This window comes from Giraffa tippelskirchi, chromosome 4 (assembly GCF_054371585.1).
Source record: "Giraffa tippelskirchi isolate mGirTip1 chromosome 4, T2T-mGirTip1v1.2.pri, whole genome shotgun sequence".
Taxonomy (NCBI): Eukaryota; Metazoa; Chordata; class Mammalia; order Artiodactyla; family Giraffidae; genus Giraffa; species Giraffa tippelskirchi.
The window spans coordinates 53,450,498-53,456,497 of NC_137278.1; positions in this window are offsets into that span (position 1 = coordinate 53,450,498).

Below are 6,000 nucleotides of genomic sequence, written 5' to 3' on the forward strand. Positions count from 1 at the left end.
TCACTCAGGATCTCCCAGGACGTTGCAGTTGGATTATCAGTCAAAGCTGCAGCCTTCTGAAGGCTCAAAAGCCACCAGGGAATCGACTCCCAAGCTCACTAGTTGACAAGCCTCAGCAACTCACTGACTGTTGACGAGACTTGAGCTCCTCACCACGTGGGCATCTCCATAGGACTGTTCCCAACATGGCAGCTGGCTTCCCCAATAAGGAGAGATAGGAAAGAAAGAGCAAGAAAGCCAGGCATCAAATTAGAAGTTCATCTTTTATAACATAATCTCAGAAATGGCATACTGGGACTTTCCTGGAAGTTCAGTGGTTAAGACTCTGTGCTACCACTGCAGGAGGTACAGGTTCAATCCCTGGTCAGGGAACTAAGATCTGGCACACTGGGAGGTACAGCCAAAAAATAAAAAAAATTTTAAAAAGAGAAAGAAGTGACATACTATCTTCTCTACCATATGTCATTGGTCACACACACAAATCCTGGTACAACAGAGGAGGGGATGACACAAGAGTGGGAACAAGAGGTAGGACCATTAGGGGCTATCTTGAAGGCAGATGTCCATAAATAGAGATCTGGGGCAAGAAATATTTATCTACTATAAGTAAAACAACCATACATATATAATAAATGGCAACTAACACTGGTCTCCATGCTGCAAAGACAATAGCGGGTGGTGGAGAAACCAGTAAAGGGAAGCAGACATACACCATTTCAAGGGGCAGCTGCTAATCATGGTGCTACGTGAGAAAAAAATATAGATCCAGAGTTGCTGGATCTTCAACTTGGAAATCTTCCAGTATTTGAGTACTGGCTGAAGTTTTTTGTTAACTTTAATGTGACCAAATAAAATATATAAACCATATGGATCCAGTTTACAAACCCTGCTGCGAAGTCCAGGCAAGGATGGTGTCATGGTTAAAAGCTCAGGGTTTACAATCAGGTAGGACTGGATTCAAGCTCTAGCCATGCCAGTTATCGGTTATATGACCTTGACCAAGCCTCAGAGCCTACCCTGTAAAGCAGAGTGGATCAAAATTATGCCATTTCACACTGCTTTGCTGAGGTTTTAGTGACACAATACATGAAATCCTTTTCGCAGAGCCTGGAATATGACAACAGCTCAAAAAGATTGGTTTTATTATTGCTATTCTAACACCAGAGGTGAAAACTGAAACAATAACATCCTCGCCCACACTGTGATGTTAGCCACTTGGGTGATCTCAGCAACTGCCAAACTTGATTTAGGGGTTCATTCACACATCTCCAGAGCAATACAATCATCACTGAGGCTGAACCTCAAAGGCCAGCTTTGCTTTCTTCACAGTTTTATCTTGGGGAGTCCTTAAACTCCATGAGCTACAAAGATAAACAGTGTTTTGTTGCTGCTAAGTCGCTTCAGTCGTGTCCGACTCTGTGTGACCCCATAGACGGCAGCCCACCAGGCTCCGCTGTCCCTGGGATTCTCCAGGCAAGAACACTGGAGTGGGTTGCCATTTCCTTCTCCAATGCATGAAAGTGAAAAGTGAAACTGAAGTCGCTCAGTGTGTCCGACTCTTAGCGACCCCATGGACTGCAGCCTACCAGGCCCCTCCGTCCATGGGATTTTCCAGGCAAGAGTACTGGAGTGGGGTGCCATTGCCTTTTGATGGTATGGAAAACACAGATACAACTTGTTAATTTCTTTGCTTCTTTAACCTCCGTGGTGTGAGAGTCACACAGCTATTTTCAGGCTGCCAGAACTGACAGCCAAAAGGAAGTTTGTTTCACAACTGGAACAACAGCTTGAAAAGGACCAGGGAGGTCATCTAGGGAGAAGCAGTTGTACTCACTGTACTCAAGCGAACCTACTCGAGCCCAAGGTCTGAATCATCCCTATCACAGTCCACACCCCTGGCTATCCACTTCTCATTGAATGCCTCCAGTGACAGGGAACTCATCACTATCCCCAAAGTAGCTTATTCCATTTTGGTTAAGAATTTTATGCATGTATTCCAGGAATATTGATTGAGCACTTACTATATATCAGGCATTGCATTTGGTGCTGGTGGTAAATGAGACACACGAGGTCTCCCATTTCCTAGTGTGGGAGACAGACAAAAGAGATGAATATATGTTTGGTAGAGATAGATTAGTTGATGAAATAATCAATAAACAACCTGTAATAGGAATAGAAAAGAGTTTCATTGAGTCAAACTGTGGACTATAATCCAGAAGACAGCCTCTCAGATAACTCCAAGGAACTACTCTAGAGAAGCATGGTTTTCAGCACAGTTTTATTTCTTGTCACAACAAAGACCATTAAACAAGTCAGGTATACATTCCTTCAAGATTTAAACAAACAAACAAAAAAAAAATCAGGACATGCACCGTAAGTCAGTATGGCCTTGACACCTGGGAAGGGAATCTTTTCATTGAAGAAATACCAACACTGGTGTCCCAGGAAGGGAAATATTTCATCTGTATTTTTAATATGGGCATTCTTTACTTCCTATCAATGCACGCTTTTCTTCAATAATTAAAACAGATGTAGGGACTTCCCTGGTGGTCCAGTAGCTAAGACTCCACACTCCCAACGCAGGGGGCCTGTGTTTGATCCCTGGTCAGGGCACTAGATCCCGAAGGTGGCAACCAAAGATCCTGTGTGCAGCAACTAAGACCCAGTGCAGTCAAATGAATAAATAAATAAAAATATTTTTTAAAAAGATGTACAATGTATATTTGATGGAAAAGAGAATGGCAACCCACTCCAGTATTATTGCCTGGAGAATTCCATGGGCAGAGGAGCCTGGCAGAATATAGTCCCTGGGATCGCATAGACTCAGACATGATTGAGCGACTAACACACACACGATGTATGTTCAATAGGCCACAAATAGGCTACTGGAATTAGCATAAAATTCAACTTAATGCATGTGTAAGCCAGAATGACTTTCCCATACCTGAATATAAACTTTTATCAGATTTTAAGAAAAAAAATGAAACAAGGTTAAATTTAGGGAATGATAGGAGTGGTCAAGGAGGATTCTCTGAGGCAAGGACACTCAAGTAGCTTTCTTCATGAAAAGACAAAGGACACATGTGAACACATAGACTAAGAAGAACGTCTCACATGAACATTTCAGCCAGGAGTGAACAAAGTGGGTGTAAATGTCTTCCTTATATTCAGGGAAACCTGGACTGAACTCTTTCTTCCTGTTCACACTGCCACAAATCTCCTTGCCACTTGAGAGTTAATCCTGTTACTCATGTCTCCCTGTACCTGTAGGGTTAATGATCAGGCTGAGAAGGCTCTGTGTCTGTCCTGTAGGGCCCATGTCATCATATTTTGTCCATTTCTCCTGCTTGCTTTGGTGTTTACAGTGTTTCATCCTCCCTATTAATAACATAGTCAGCATTCTATGTACATCTCCATTCAAATCCCTAAAAATAAAGTCATAATGGCCAGGTCTGAGGGCTGCAGTCCCTCGGTAAATCTTCAAAGGCTTCTCCCAGCCCCCCAACAAATTGACAGTCATCAAGACTCCCTTTGGGGGACTTCCCTGGTGGTCCAGTGTTAAGCCTCTGTGCTTCCACTGCAGTGGGGCCTGGGTTTGATCCCTGGTCAGGGAACTAAGATCTCATATAAAGAAGAAAAGACTCCCTTCTGTCCTTCTTATCAGTGCTTCAATTTCTAGCCCTTCCTTCTCAATGGAAATATAATTGGAGTTGAGTGGTTCTGCTTTCTCTATACCATCTGTGAACAGAATAAAATCTGCTCCAAGCAGCAGGCTGATATGTTGTCAGACAAATGACGCCCCAAGACATAAGGAAACACAGGGCATGTGCAACAGCTTGTTGACTGATTCAGAGTTATTCAGTTATTACACTAGACGTCAGTAAGAGTCTCATCATCTTTCTATCTTCCACACCCAGAACACTGCCAGATAGCCCATGGACACTGATAAACCCTTGTCGAAAAGTATGTGTGTGAGTATTATGGAAGATATTTAGGGGAAAATCCCCCCAATAAGACCAAAGACTCTGGCATCCCTAAGTTATGATTTTTCTGTTGCTGTTGTTGTTCAGTTGCTCAGTTGTGACACTCTTTGCAACCCTATGGACTGTAGCACCCCAGGCTTCTCTGTCCTTCACCATCTCCTGGAGCTTGCTCAAACTCATGTCCATCGAGTCGGTGATGACATCCAACCATCTCATCCTCTGTCGTCCCCTTCTCCTCCTGCCTTCAATCTTTCCCACCATCAGGGTCTTTTCTAATGAGTCAGCTCTTCGCCTCAGGTAGCCAAAGTATTAGAGCTTCAGCTTCAGCATCAGTCCTTCCAACGAATATTCAGGATTGATTTCCTTTAGGATTAACTGCTTTGATCTCATTGCAGTCCAAGGAATTCTTTTTTTATCTCATGGGAGGATGAATTGTGTTGCTACAGAACAAAAATTCCCAAGACTTAAGTGACTTATAAAAACTGCAACGTGTATTTTACTCATGAACCTGTAATGGGACCTGAGACAGCTTGTGCGCTCCTCTCTGCATTACCTCATGGACTTGTGGGCTTGGTGGTGGATGCTGGCTCAGACCTCAGCTGTGGCTTGTGGCTAGAATGCCTGCAAGTGACCTACCCTTATAGGTGCTTAGTTTTCTCAGAGTGTGGAGGCACCCTGAGAGTCAGGCAGAGCTGTGTGGCTCCTAAGTGGAAAAGCATAATTTCTGGAATTTTATTCTCTAGAATAAAGTCACCAAGGATAGTCTACACTCAGGAATTGGAGGGACAAGTGTCAAGGAAATGTGCAAATGTTTTAAAACCACCACCAATAGGACTGAATTAGACAAACAAAGGTTTGACCTTTGTTCTTAAGAAACAAATGCCTAAGAGGCTCACTGCTTTCTTAGAGATGAGCCACAGAACTGAATAAGTGAGAATAAAGAATGTGGGGCCTTCCCTGGAGGTCCAGTGGTTAAGATTCTGTGCTTCTGCTGTAAGGGGTGCAGGTTCTACCCCTGGTCAAGGAACTAAGATCCTGCATGCTACCCAGCACGGCCAAAATAACAAAACAAAACAAAAAATAATGTCTGCAAGTTTACTCAGAGCTCCTTAGTTTGGAAATCCTGCAAGCTTGATATGTTTGAAACATGCATCTCCACAACTGTATCTAGAAGAAATAGATTCCTTTGTTTCCCAAATAAAAGGAAGTTGGAATTATACTTCACCATGGGACCAAATTAGGACAACTTCACAGGCCAAAGGTGGGGCCCAGGAAGGTAATACCTAAACAACACTTGGCATTGCATCTGAAAAGGAATCCAGTGCCACCAAGACCCTCTGAAGAGTCATCATCTCTGGATGGCTGGATATTTTCACGCTGAAGTTTGGCAAATCCTTCCATCATGTATGGCAGAGTCTGCTCCCAAGTCTTTTACTCCTGGGCACATGGCTTGACTACATTTCCCAGCCTCCCTTGCATTTAGGTGACATCATGTGACTGAGTCCTGGCCAAAGAGATGAGGGCAGAACTGATGGAGACTACTTCCAAGCCTGGAATACGCTTCACTGGTGGCTCAGTGGTAAAGAAACCATCTGCTAATGCAGGAATCACAGGAGATGCAGGTTTGATCCCTGGGTCGGGAACATCCCCTGGTGAAGGAAATGACAACCCCTCCCAGTATTCTTGTCTGGAAAATCCCATGGTCAGAGGAGCCTGGAGGGCTACAGTCCACAGTGGTCACAAAGAGTTGAACATGACTGAGCACACACGCACTTCCAAGCCTGATCCCTAAAAACTCTAGTGCAGTCCTCTCTTTTCTCTTTTCCCATCCACTGCCTGGATGGAATAAACATCCAGGACCTAGGGGAGGAGCCTGGGATGAGCGAGAAGAAGCCTGAGTACATGAGTCAAACAAGGAGGAACAGATCTGAACAGAAAGAACATAAAATGTTGCTACATGAATGCAGAACAAACTTTTACTGCATTAAGGCCCTTTGGGAATTGTTTGTTATGGTTG